This window comes from Hippopotamus amphibius, chromosome 11, assembly GCF_030028045.1.
Source record: "Hippopotamus amphibius kiboko isolate mHipAmp2 chromosome 11, mHipAmp2.hap2, whole genome shotgun sequence".
Classification (NCBI taxonomy): Eukaryota; Metazoa; Chordata; class Mammalia; order Artiodactyla; family Hippopotamidae; genus Hippopotamus; species Hippopotamus amphibius.
Window position 1 is genome coordinate 78048606 of NC_080196.1, and position 15544 is coordinate 78064149.

The following is a 15544-nucleotide window of genomic DNA, read 5'->3' on the forward strand; positions in this document are numbered from 1 at the left end:
ACCAGGTGATAATTCAAAATGCAGAATTCTACACATTTTCTACAAATATTTTAATAGTAAAACACTGTCAGCTCAGATGTCAAGCTAAGAAAAATAGAAAGTTTAGGATACTGCTTTTCTGTAGAGACCATCTGTAGTAGAGTATAATAACTGTGTAGAATACACATATTTTTATTTTTATGTGCTTTCTAGCTTTGACTGCTTTTTTCACAATTCCAAATTTAACATTTTAAGTATTATTAAGTAATTTGACTTAATACTAACCATATGAAATTGGGTTTAATATATTTAAGAATATTGAAGAAGTGATTTGTTCATCTGCAAATCTCAACCATTGCAAAGAAATTCCCTTCATTTTTTGAAGCAACTTGTAGATATTGTCCCATTTAGGAAAGGTATCAATGACAGCATGTTAGCCCCCTTACCCCTTTCCAAAGTTCAAATACTTACTCATTATTGTTCACTGACTCTATGTCCTTGGATAATTTCTTGGTTTTGATCCCATCTCTGCACAATGTGATTTTATTTCTTGGAAACTGCAGAAACATTTGAGATATTGTAAGAGAAAATATCTTAATACTTCTGGTCAATTTGTTTTGGCCCAGAGAATTTGGTAGATCTCTCAAATCTGTCAGAACCTTCTGAATTTACCCTAACCTTGCTCTACTATGGGTCTTTTTGTGTTTTCTCATCCGTAAAGTTTAGTTTACATTGTAAATCTCCTCTTCTTTTATCTGTCTTTGCCATTTTCTCTATTGCTTTTTCTTTCAGAGTATATCAGCTTGAAATCCTTCTGCTTTTTCCTATATCTGAAGATTGACAGGAAACAATGACTAGGCTATCTTCGCCAGAGGGTTCAATATAAAACAAATAAAAGAAGACATCACATTACTTTTAGAAAATGCCAGCAATAAAAGTTTTTCCTTATACTTAACACTCAATAAAAGGAGAATGATTTTGGTACACCTCTAATACACAAGAAAAAACAAACTGCCTTAGAGCACAAAATACATAATATCTTCCAACGTTCTTATTATCACATTATATACTTGGTTAAGATACAAATGAGTATGTGTGGAAGACTGACCTCTGTTTTATTACCTATGTTTACTTTTGTTTTTTGGCGTGTTTGGAAATATATGAACCCTCTAAGGGGAAGAGTTTGCAGAGATTCTAGAATAGAAGGAAGCCACATTCAGGTTTACCTCATTTTCATTCATCCTCTAAATATTAGAGTTCCCTGTGGATCAGTCTTCCACTAGCTTCTCTTCATTTTACACTCTCTTCCCCAGGTGATCTCATCCAGTTCCATAGGTTAAATGAGATCTGTCAACTTTAGGCCCTGGCAAGATAGAATCTGAAAACCCTCCCACTTCAAACCTCCAGAAATACTGGACAAAAGGTACAAAATTCACTTTAAACATATGAACTGAGGTTCTAAGAAATAATGCCAGAAATGAGCAGCAGACGTAATCAAGTGAGTTAATGACACAGTTGCCTTCAAGTAAAATTATCAAAATCCCAGTAGGAGACCTAAAAAGAAAGCCTCAAACACACAAATGAAAACATAAGAGATTAATGATAAGATATCAACACATCCACAGTCGTATAGAGAAATATGAACGCATCTCTCTATGCTGCTGATAAATCAAGCTGTAAAAATTAGTACAGATATAAAAACTTGAGCACATGATTAACAAGCTTTACACATATATGATTCCATATCTAACAATTAGAAACTACACATTTTAAGTGAATAATTAATTTTTTTATAAAAATTGACAGCTTACTAGCTTTAACCACTTCCATCTATCCTGAAAGCACTATTTGATATGAACCAAATTATGTTGTCACAATGCAATAAAAATGAAATGCAATTTTAAAACAGGAGGCGGAAGATCCTCACATGCTGAAAATGCAGTCACATTGTGAACTACACTAAAGAAGAAATTATAATGGAAATAATAAAATATTTAGAACTGAAAGATAGTATATATTAAAAATAGTAGGATAGATATAAATTTCTGATAGTGAGGCAGATGGGAATTACTGACACCTACTGCTGCAAAATACTTTTACATGTTTGGAAGAAAATATTGAAAATAAAATAACTTTTTAAATAAATGCATGAGATTGCAAAGAAAAATGAAAGGAAAAATATGAGGCCAAGTACAAAGGCAGAACAGTCCAGGGAAGTAAATAAGTATTGAAACCATCAGCTATCTTAAGTATACATATATACATATATACTCTCATATACAGAAAGGTAAGTTCACCTATGTAGGCCAACCTCTCCATGGAGGCTTAAATAAACAAATATATAAATATATATAAATTAAAGATTTCTCCTAGACTCCATGGCAAATGGTAAGACCACTTACAAATGCTTCAGGCCTAAATCTCTGATATTGACTTGATCTAAAATCCACAAGCTGAAAAATGTAAAAAATGTAATAAAAGCACGTAAGGCTATACATTTTCTACAAAGTGTCCATTTAACCACATCGTACAAATGTTGATATGGAGCACTTTCATTTCTGTTCTATACTGTTTCCTAATTTCTATTTAAATTGTGTGTAAGCATTTCTTACTTTTTTAACATAGGAGGAGTTTCTTATTATCATTTCACTACTTATTTCAAATTCAATTGCACTGCCATCATAAAGTGTATAATAGTAATTCTTTAAAATTATGATCTAAAACAAGGTCAGTTTCATAAATGAGTTCCATATGTGTTTAAATGTGTATCCTCCAATTATTTTCATAGTGTGCTATTATATATCATGACCTAGAGGGTTTATCATGGAATATAATATTGGTTTCACATTAGTACTCCAAAACTTGTCTAAAGAAAAGAAATAAAATAAATTGTATAGGAAGTTCCTAAGAAATATTTCATAAACTTCAGCATCTATTTATGATTCTTAAAGTATCACTCAGAAAAATAAAAGTTCTATAATTTGATAAAAGTCATGTTATAAAAACCTACTTCAAACATGTTTAATGAAGAAACATTACATGAATTTCTATCATTTTTAGGCATAATATCTGCTCTCATCTAAACTGTACTTTTCACATACTCCGCCTCTTAGTTAATAACCACTATTTACCCAGGTGCTTAGGCTGAAATCCTAGCAGTCCTCCTAGATTTCTATTTTTCCTTCACATCCAATATCTAATCCATCAGTGGGTCTCATTCTGTCTCTCCAAAACACATTCTGAATCTGTTGACTTCTAACCACCTCCACACCTACTACCTGAGATAAGCCTTCTCCATTTCATGTATGAACTTCTGGAATAACCTCATAACTGGTCTGTTTTACTCCATGCAATTCACTTGCCATGTAGATCAAGAATAATTAGCTTTATTTTTTTCAGCTTTGTAGAGGTATTACTGACAAATAAAATTGTAAGATATTTAAGGTGTACATCATGATGTTTTGATATACGTACACATTGTGAAAGGATTTCTCCCACCTAGTTAATTAACACATCCATCACCTCACCTACCTAATTTTATTTATTTTACTTTGTGTGTAAGTTCTGCTCTCTTAGCAAATTTCAATTATGCAATACAGTGCTATCAACTATAGTCCTGTTGTACGTTAGATCCTCAGACCTTGTTTATCTTATTGCTGAAAGCTTCTACTATTTACCAACATCTCTCTATTTCCAACCCCCAACCCCTGGCAACCACTTTTCTACTCTCTCTTTCTATGAGTCTGACTATTCTTAGATTCCACGTGTAAGTGATACCATGCAGTGTTTATCTGGCTCATTTCACTTAGCCTAATGCCGTCAATGTGCATTCATGTTGTCACAAATGGCAGGATTGGCTAATGCTGAGCAGAGAAATTTGCTTGAGATGTGGCTGACATATTACTCCGTGTGTGTGTGTGTGTGTGTGTGTGTGTGTGTGTGTGTACCTCCCATCTTTATTGGACCCATTCATTGAGGGACACTTAGGTTGTTTCCATAGCTTGGCTATGGTGAATAACACTGCAATGAACATGGGGGTTCAGATATTTTTCCAAAATCGTGTTTTCATTTCCTTTGAATATATACCAGAAGTGAGATTACTAGATTGTATAATTGTATTTTTAATTTTTTGAGGAAACTGCATACTGTTTTCCACAGTGGCTGCACCAATTTACATCCTACCAACAGTAACAAGGGTTCCCTTTTCTCCACATCCTCAACAACATTTGCTTTCTCTTATCTTTTTGACGACAGCCATCCTAACAGGTGTGAGGCGATATCTCATTGTGGTTTTGATTTGCATTTGCCTGATGACTAGTGATGTTCAAAAGAGTAATTTGCTTGAGATGTAAATCAGACCATGAAGTATCTCTGCTCAAAATCCTTCAGTGCTTCCTTATGACGTTTAATAAAAGCAGAACATCTGACTATTGCCTACAAGGTCCTGCAGGATCTGGCCTTGGCCTGACTCGCAGGCTGCATCTCTGACACGATCCTCCACATTTACTAAACATCAGTCACTTTGTCCTTGGCTGCTCCAGCCTTGCTCCTTCTTCAGAACTCTAACACTTCCTGCTCTCTTTGCCTAGAATGCTCAGGTCTTTGCTCAAATGTCACCTTCTTGGAGAAAGCATCTCTGACAATCCTCGTAAATACAACTCCCACCCAATCACTCTGTGTCATTTCCTTCTTTCACTTCCCTCAAAGCTAATAACTAATTGTTAATCAAAATCACATCTTTTATCAAATTGTCTGCTCACTTATTGTCCATTTCTCCCATGAACAGGTAGGGTTTTTGAGAGCAGAACATTTGTCTGTCTTGTTCATTGCTGAATCCTCCGCACCTCAAACATTGCCTGGCATACAAGGGAACTCGGTAAATATCTTTGAATGAATTAAATGAGTTTAACACAGTGCTATCCAAAGTGTAGACAACAGACCACAAAGTGTTTGTTACTGGATCTGCAATGGAAAAAAATACAGAAATCGAGAGTAAGCGTTTAGAAACTTTGATAGAAATCTAACACATGCTTCATCCTCTTTCCAGTACTTTATTGTCTTTTACAAAAGTATTGATTTGCGTCAAATGAGAAATTTTAAATGTGGTCCTTCATCACGGATAGCTTGAGAAAGCTAGTCTAAACAAGGACTAGAGTAGAAAGTAGCTTTTTTCATCTGTTTTCTCATTGTTGCGTTTATTTAATATCCAATAAAATATTAGGTGCCTAATGCATGGTAGGCTCAGGGCTAGTGCTGGGGATCAGAGATGAAGACATACACCCAGTCCTCAAGAATCTTGGAGTCTCTTGAGAGAAACAAATCCATTATGGTTACAAAGCAGTAGGACAGAATTGTGTACCAGGAGCCATGGCAGAGAGAGGAAAGAGTACTTCCTACTCCTTGTAATTCCAGGAGAGGTGATACTTAAAGGAAAAGAAAGTCACCAGATAAATAAGGAAAGAGGGATTACAGGCAGCGGAGAAGCAGATGGTGGACCATCGTGAGAACATAGTGTGCTCACAAAGTACAAGTAGCTATGTGGGACTGGAATCCCTAGTACATGAGAGTAAGAGGGCAGGTAAGGCTAGAGAAAGCCTGTGGTACTTTGTTTCATGGTGCAAATATTTGCTGTCCTATCAGCCTTCTTGTACGAAAGGATTATAATTCTTCCTACATTGAGCAAGTCACTTTTGGCCTCTGAAATGAGTGAAAGTAACAGAAACCAGGTCTGAGCAGATGTTTTGAAAGCCACCATGGCTTTACCCCAGACTTTTCCCCTCTGCCAAGATCCTGCTATGTCCCAGATAGGAGCTGTCTGTCAGCTAGGGTCTTGGAATGGTGACTTGGACAGCAAAGCTGCAGCCAACCGTCAAGGAACATGAAATGAGAGTGGGAAATAAACCATGGATGCTGTAAGCCACTGAAATTTACCACCACAGGGGTAGCCTAAGCTGATTGGTCCCAGAGCCCAGTGCATAGCCCATCCTGCAGATGGAAGGAGCCTCACAGAGCAGGAATGCCACACCTTTGTATATATGTCAACCCCAAGCACCAGTTGCTGACCCCCACACCACAGCCTGTGAAGTAGCAGCCAGGTTCCTCAACTGACAGCCCCACATTAGGTGGAGAATTAGGAAAGCAGTGATCTCTAGGATTTTATAGGGTGCTCTTCTGTGTCATGCCAGGGCAGACAAGGAAAATGCCATCTGTCTGCTGTGGCATTCAGAATGAGTCTTAAAGCATGCCATTCGGAGTAAGATTATTAATGAGAAAATGAAAGACAACATATTGAAAAAAACCACCTGTTTTGCAGTTCCAAAGCTTTACTATGCAAGCCAACATTTTGGCAAAATCAGTGAAGGAAAATCGTAGTCTGAAAGATTGGTGGTAGACTAAGGGGAAGTCTTGGGAAATTCTAACCTGAGAATTTATGGATGACATGCAAAACTTCACATCATTTCGCCATATCTCTGGAAATGTGGCCTGTGTTGGTTTCCTAACTGACAATTAACAATTGTCAAAGAATTCAATACCCAAACCCACAGATGCACCAATTACCATATCCTGCTGAGTATTAACCCTTTGAGTGTCAGTGTCCCTGCAGATAGATCTGAAAGGAACACTGGTGTGGGGGGAAAAGAAGACCTGCTCAAGTGAACAGTGTGGCTCAGTGACTCTCCATACCCTCTAGGAATCCTTGGGATATGTGTACCCTGCCTGCATTCTTTCCTCAGGGCAAGTACACAGTGTAAGAGAATGTTTGTGGTTACTCAATTCATGGGATTCTCTTTAATCCAGAATTTTTATAAGTATATAATACTGTGTATTGTTATGTTACATTAATTTCATATATGTATATAAATCATATGTACATAATATATAATATATACATAAGATATACATGTACATTGTCTATTTGTATATTATAGGCATACTTTTATAGATTAAGGGAATAACAATTTTAAACAGGACCCTAAAACTGTGCTATAAAACTGTGATTGGCGGTATTAGCAATGTAATAAAATCCAGTCCTTCATACTCCTAAGGCTTTGACTTTTCCAGAAATTCAATTGTCATTCAAAGAGAGCAGCATCTTAAGGTCTAAAGATTGTGTGTTTTATAAGTTCTCCTATTCTTTCTATTCCTTTCCTGCACTAACTCCTGCATTTCTGTTACTGTCAGAAGGTAAACTACCTCTCTAAGCCAGGAAGTCACAAGGATCTTCTCACAAGTTTAAAGTTGAAAGCAGAAAGATAACAACATCCTAGACATGTGGAAGGAAAATCAATTAATATAAAGTAATGAGTGGAATTGGGTTGCACAGACATGTATTTATGAATTTCATCACCAAATTAATTTTTTGTGTAAACTATTATTTGTGCACAGGAGATGAGACCATTACCCCTAACAAGACCAAAACTTCCACTTTTGTGCAGAATCTTGAACCATATGACTGACCACTTAGAACCAGGACCAAGATACTTGCTCTAATACACAAATAATTAAGTTCTGAAGGATTATTTTGTTAGCGTTAGTGGTGTTCAATGCCCACTGGGAAGGTAAGGTTGTTGGTAATAATCATTTCTCCTGTTCAACTGAAATTGTCATTTGCATCAAATAAAAATGTATTTGTATCCATTTTAGGATATTGAAGTTAATAGCGGTTTTTTACCATTGTCTTCAAATATTTTTAAATAATCTCTAAGTTAAATTTCATAAATTGCAAGCCCAGGGCAGTAGTTCTTTCCTGTCTCTTTTTGGTACGTTCTGTGAAAAAAAGAGAGGGGAGAAGGAGTGAAGAAAAGAGAAGAGAAGAAAGGAAAAGGAAGGGAAGAGAAGTAATAGAAGTAATTCAGGCATTTTCATTGGTAAAGTCCATACTTTTGTTGCTCTGTCCATTTCAGTGACTCTACAGTGTCAGTCGATGTTTCCTGAGTTTAGGGCAGCCATGCAGTGGGAAGGAGGCATAGGGGACTCGTCTTGAGGCTGTGTTTACAGTGTGACACACTGTTTCTCCTTAGGTCTGGTGATCACTGGGGTGGCTGGGATAATAGTGGGGTTTCAAAGCTCCTGCCCCAAGTAGCCTTGACACTGCTCTACCTGCATTCAGATATCCTGCATGTCTGCCACACGTCATGCACAAATCATCCTAGTTTCTGGGACGACAACAGTGAACAAGGACATTGTTACTCCTCCAATGAGCTAACAGAGGATGTGGGGAAATTAGCAAGTAATTATAACAGAATGTGAGGATGAATTGTGACAATGGTAGACCATAGAAGAGGTACCTAAACCAACCCAGGGTAAGCGGTGGGAGTGACTAAGGAACTTCTACCTAAACCGAGATCTGAAGAAGGAAGGGTTAGTCTGCCAGAGAGGGGGAAATAACAAATGATATTCCAGGGCTGAAGGGACAAAACCAGGAGGAAGAGCAAGAAGGTAGAATGGCAAGTTTGTTTGCAGCAGTCACAGCAATTCGGGTCCTCACGTATCATACCACAGGTGCCTTCCCTGTCGTGAGGGAGACTGTGTGTTTGGTGACAATACCTTGAGAATACCTGGAAGTGGAATACCTATTCCTCTGCCTTAGAGGAGATCCAGTTCCTGTCTTTGTACCTGGGATGTGTCACAGAGTTAGAGAAGGGCAGTTCCTGAGGCTCCCTGGGGTAGTGTCCCAGAAAGACCAGGACTGACAAGTCAGAATCTAGAGCTGCTATTTACTAGCTGTGTGACCATGAGCAAGCTACTCAACCCCTCTGGCTTCAGCTTCCTAAACAGCAAGACATCACCTCCCAGGGTTATACTGAAGACCAAGTGAGGAAGTGCACGTAAACACAGTGCCCTTTCTCTTAGTAGGTGCTCAATAATTGTTCCTTCCCCATCTCATTTCTTCCATCTTCAGTGCAAATGACCTCTGAGAGCAAATGCTTAGCTCCCCAGCCCCTACACACACACACACACACACACACACACACACTCACCCCCAACTCATTTTCTATCCAACTCCCTAAATAATGCCCCCTAGTGCTGCTCTCAGTCATCTCTAGTGGAACCACAGGTGCAGGAATATGAAATGCACCTTGGCTGTTTTTGAACCACCTTTCTCTGCAGAGAGTTCTGATGCAAGAAGGGTGCACGTGGGGTCTGGCACAGACCCTGCCAGGAGATGTAATCAGCCCCATCTACACTGCAGTTGCCTCTCTGATCTCCACTAAAAGAGGAAAAATTCAAAGCAATACGCTCGCACTTGCAATTTTGTTTTGGTGTGTTTGAAAGGGAAGTAGTTTGTAAAGTTCTCCAATCTAAAAATATTTAAGCAAATTGATCAAGCTTACAAATCTAAAGAACATTCTGCGGTTGCATTCTAAAAATTTGAGCTTTCAAACACATTAAAATCAACTGCTCCCAGAGATGGTTTCACCAACCTCTCCTCGACATAAATTATACATGCTCTGCTGCTTCAAAGTCTCTTTAGCTTTAGCACAATATTTCTTTCCTTTAAAAATGTAACAGATCAGAAGAGAGTTGGAAATACCATCTGAAGCTATATAAAACAAAAGAGATGCTGCTAAAGACATAAAAGTGCACTCAACGAAAAGAAAGAATGTAAACCTTCAGAGAATGAGCTAGGACAACCCTATGTATCTCACCAGGAAACCAAATAATAAGCAATGGAAGTTAATAATGAATGAACAAATAGACTGGAAGTGGATACTCTAACCCCTACAGAAGCAAAGCCCTCCTCCTGTCGGTTCCGATTTTGGCTCTATTTCTCATTTATTAAAATCAGGGGCAGTGTATATCCTGGGTCAGCTCTCAAAAATATCTGGTCTTCAGCAATTCTACTCTATGAGACATTAAGATGCACGACTCAGAATATAGGGGTTAGATTTTAATAAAGTAAAAAATTAAGAGTTTATCCCAAAGCACACTTTTTTAGTTTAGGACTTGGGTTTTCCTGCAGCAGAATGACATCCCAGAGGACAGAGCAGAATGGAACACAATCTGGCAACTGATCACCCACCTATGTTTGGGGAAATTTAGATAGAACATCATTCTGCCAGGGATGGGTAAATAGTATCCATTATAATAACTCCTTGGTAAATCATTCTTGGAAAAGCCCATCACCAATCCTTCAAAGTACATAAAGCATTTATAATTATCCTTATTTTCAGATGAAGAAAATTGAATCTCAGAGGTTAAGGAACTTGCTTAAGGCCATGCCCCTTAATCTAGTAAGTGACAGAATTAGAACTTGAACCCTGATCTTTGACCCCAAACCTTTGGAACTTGTCCTTACAGTGGTAACCTCCCCAACACTGTACACTTTTCCTTCATTTAAACCTGATTAAGCAATTGGATTTAGCATGAATAAAAATGTATGTCAACTAAATTGAGCTTCTGTTCACTAAAATTCCAAGTGCAGGCACTGTACACTGCCATTAATAGCACATTCATATAAAACTTTTCCACCTACACTACTTTCCAAAATATTATGTGGGTATAACATATTAGTATCCCCATTTTGTAAACTGGATAACTGAGACTTAGAGCTCCTCTTCTCCAACTCACACAACCAGTGCGCAGCAGATGCAGAACTAGACCCAGGTTTCCTGACTTCCCACCATGCTTCCCTTTCCAAGTGCCCCTGCTAGACTGTCTGCTGCAGCACAGAGTTCAGGAACTAGCTCCTCTGTTTACAACGGCCACCTCATAATGCTCAAGTTATAATCTGGGGAACCTGAGCTCTTCCTTGAATCAGCACAACATGTGTAGAATCCTCTGGCTGGATCAGAAACCTGACTCAGGATCAGGGTGTCCTGGGACCACTGAACCACCATCACCGACTGCTACCCTCTTGCCTGAGCTTGTGATCTACTGTCTGTTCTGGTGGATGGTACTCCTCATCTCTTTCATGGCTGCCCTGCCATCTGCTGTGTCCCTTAAGATAGGCTTTCTCCTAACTATGTGCCTCTCCTGCTCTGTTTCCTAACTTGCTCCTCAACTCTAAGCCCCCATGTTAACTCCTCATTCTCTCAGTCTCAGCATCTCTACCAGGCTGCAGAGACACTGGCACCCAGATCCTAGCAACTTCTGCTCTTTTTTCTATGTGACAGAGGAGCAAAAAGAAAGAACCAAGTCTGCAGACATCTTGGCTTAGGCAGCTGAGTTTCCTTCAGGCTTTCCTCCCATTTAAACAGAGTTAATTTTCCCTTTGACTCTCCGGAAAGCTGAAACATCCCTCCTTCGATACCTAAAGTTGCTATTTATGCCATCAAGTAACAAAAAAGTTCAGCAAAATTGCCTTAATGAATACTCAGCAATATAAAACTTTTGCAAACAGTCTCAGGAAGAATTTCTTCCCAGACTGATAATATATTCCTTAAGGTGCAGACCAGAACATTTCAGACAAAATTTCCACAAGATTTAGGACAGCAATTTGACATCACCATTCTACAAGTCTGTGATACTTCCTATGTATTCTTTCTCATTTTATCTGGAATGCATAGTATAAGAAACAACTGTTGGCTTTTTTTTTTTTTTTTTTTTTTGGTCTTTGGTTAACTTTCCATGACAATTACCATATAGACTGCTTTCACCTTTCTCTATTTACCAATACTCAATAAGACTTTTAGCAAAAAATATTCTCCATTCTTCCCCCTATCCTGTCTAGGCCCTGTGGTAGCCCATTAGCCCATATTATTCCTAAGCTATCAAATTCCACTACAAAATACTGTGATCCTTCTACTCCTCCATGGAATCTTTGATTTAAATTCTACGGCTGATAAAAAGGAGTGAAACTGAGTTATTTGTAGTGAGGTAGATGGACCTAGAGTCTGTCATACAGAGTGAAGTAAGCCAGAAAGAGAAAAACAAATACCGTATGCTAATGCGTATATAGAGAATCTAAAAAAAAGATACTGATGAACCTAGTGGCAGGGCAGGGGGAAGAGGAAGCTGGGACAAAATGAGAGAGTAGCATTGACATATATACACTATCAAATGTAAAATAGATAGCTAATGGGAACCTGCTACAGAGCACAGGGAGATCAGCTTGGTTCTTTGTGATGACCTAGAGGAGTGGGATAGGCAGGGTGGGAGGGAGGCTCAAGAGGGAGGGGACATGGGGATATATGTATACATATAGCTGATTCACTTTGTTGTACAGCAGACACTAACACAACATTGTAAAGCAATTATACTCCAATAAAGATCTGGAAAAATAAATAAATTCTCCAACTGGAAAAAAGCACACAAAATATGATAGTGCAGTAGAAGCACAAATTCATGGAAGAAGTTAAGGGAAGCTGTAAAAATCAAAATAAAACAACTTTGTTTTCCCACAAAGTTTCCAAGTCTTTTCTTCCTGAAATCTCTGAAAGTTTTTCTTTCTAGCTAAAAGACTTACTAAAGTCCAATCTTCTAAAAGTTCCCATGGTTGTTAATCCACAAATATTGATTAGAAAGACATGGTTTGCTTCCAACTTACTTGTAAATAAGATTTCAAGAATTCCTTTGTACTCCATACTCCCTATGGAGAAACTGACCTTCAACAGCTGGTTAAAGGGTTTCGTTATGAAAAATGAAAGGAGATCTTCCTTTATTTAAATGAAACTCACAAGTGTTATGAATGTCAAGGACCTAACCATTTTCATTTTCCCCAAAGTGATGTTTGAGGAAAACTTTTAATGGAAAAAATTTTTTAATATAAATCAAAGCAGTATAATTTTTCATAAATCTTAAAAATTTGTTTTTCAAGTAAAACCCAGTTTGGTAAAAATTCAATGAAATTCATATCCTCATACACTACTGGTGCTAGGATAAAATGTTTCTAAGCACTTTTCGTATACTAACACACTTCTTCCTCACAAATCTATCATACCATACAGACCAGGAAACTGAGGTGTGGTTAACTAGCGTGCCTAATGTACTTTTAACCATGATGATGCTGTTGCACGTCCTTTAGGAAAGTCATCTGACAAAATAAATCAAGAGGAATAAAAATGCCCATGCAAACCAAAAACAACTAAATAAATGGAGAGTGGTTCCATGTTCATGGATACAAATACTCAACATTGTCCTGATGTTATTTCTTCCCAACTTAGCCTATAGGTTCAATGCAACCCAATTCAAAATCCTAGCATTTTGTGGATATTGACAAACTAATTCTAGGTCTATATGGAGAGGCAAATGATCCAGAATAGCCAATTCAACATTGAAGGAGAAGAACGAAGTCAGTTGATCAATACCGCCAAAATTCAAGGCTTGCTACAAAACTACATAATCAAGGCAGAGTGGCATTGGTGAAAGAATAGGCAGATAGATCAGTGGAACAGAATAGACAGCCCCAAATTATATATTTTGAGTATTAACCCATTATTGGTCATATTATTTGCAAATATTTTTCTCCCATTCAGTAGGTTGTGTTTTTGTTTTGTCAATTGAATCCCTATGTTGTCCACCTGAAATTAATATAAATATAGTAAATCAACTGTACTTCAATTTTAAAAAGTGAAAAAAAAAGAGAAAAGCATGAAGAAATAGAAAATCACATATAATTTCATTACCCAGAGAAATCTGTCTCTCTGTCTTTGTATCTCTGTCTATCTCTCTGGATGTATGTGTGTCTCTGTGCATACACAACCTTGTATACCTTTTACTATGCAAACATATATAATTTTTCACAAAACTGGAATCATGGTCTCTATTCTGTTTTGTATTTACCTTTAAAATATATTTTAAACATTTCCTCCATGATATTAAGCATTCTACTATAATATGCCGTGTAATGGATAAACTCAGCCTGCCTGAAAAATGCAGGAAAAGAACCTGAAAAGGCATTAGGGTCAAATAAAGATTTTGTTCAATTTAGAAGTAACCAGAACATGTTTATGGGTCAAGGAGAAAGACTCCATGAGATGACTGAAGAGGACTATTTATTGAATGAACTGAAGGTGGATATGGGAGGAGAAGGCAGAGAGATTTAGGTTACAGCACAGCAGGATTTAGCCTTGGGAAGCAGCAAGCATATTTTCAGATGGAAACAGATGTACTTTGAGTTGTATAGTTGAGGACATGATGAAGAGATTGCTGGCTGCCTTTGATATTTGCAATAAACTAAAGATGTAGTCATCTTTTAACATATAGGAAAAAGAGAAGTTAATTTTAAATGATAGTTGAAAGTTGGTATTTCCTGACAGCAGAGGACTAGGGAATTAAGATGAAACCATCATAAATAGGTACACATTGTATTACTTAATATAAACTTAAAGCACTTGGAAATGTAAATAACTCCATAGATATTGCTGAGATTTAATGGCCACACAGATTTTTATCTGAATGAATTATTTGAATCTGCTTTGTCCTTCTGTTCTCACACTGCAGGTTCATAAAATACTCTTAAAAATCTACCTGAAGGGACTTCCCTGGTGGCACAGTAGTTAAGAATATGCCTGCCAATGCAGGGGACACAGGTTCGACCCCTGGTCCAGGAAGATCCCACATGCTGTGGAGCAGCTAAGCCCATGCGCCACAACTACTGAGCCTGCGCTCTAGAGCCCACAAGCCACAACTACTGTGCCTGTGTGCTACAACTACTAAAGCCCATGCACATAGAGCCCATGTTCTGCAACAAGAGAAACCACTGCAATGAGAAGCTCGCACACCACAATGAAGAGTAGCCCTGCTCACTGCAACTAGAGAATACCCATGCGCAGCAATAAAGACCCAACGAAGACCCAATGCAGCTAAAATAAAATAAAATAAAATAAAATAAAATAAAACTATCTACCTGAAGAAGGAACTCTTTATTGGCTGGTATTGTTGTGGGGAAGAAGAGATAAATGTATCTTATTCTTGTGTAACTTTGCATTTTTATTTTCTTCATAGATGTGTGACATTCTGGCCTCTTATCTCTAGGTAGAGTAATAAGGTTTGGACTTTTCAAAGAAATTATGTTATTCAACTCAAAAATCGTAATTTCTTATTTCTGAACTACATAACAACAGACAAATATTAGCTGTTTAATCTTTGTTTTTTCAGTTTACTTGGTCTATAGAAATTGCTAGTGAAATATTTCTGTATCTATACAATAAAAATATAAGCTGATAAGAAATAATGATGATAATTTCCCACTCTTGTTCCTCTGGTAGCAGATGGTTTCCAGTACAATCTATTCAATGTGTCAGCCAAAGCCATCAATTATGCTCCATCCAGCGCTGACCTTGGAAATAGGAGACCCCTCTTCTATAATCAGTTCTGCCACAGCCGTGTGGTTTTGGGAAAGCCTTTTGTCTTTACTTGCTCTTTCTAAATGAAATGATTTAACTTGGTTGTTTTTATGGTCCCATTCAAGGTCCTAAATTCCATATCTATATTTAAATTTGCATAGCAGGACATCAAAATAATAATTGTGGTTATAGACTGCCCTGCTGTGTAGATTACATCAATGGGTGTAATGGAAAACAACCACTGAAATGAACCCTTAACTGGCTTCAAGAATAACATTGCTGCTGGCAGTGTTGGTGTCTTATGAAGACAACCAGCAGTTTTAAAGGTCAACTAT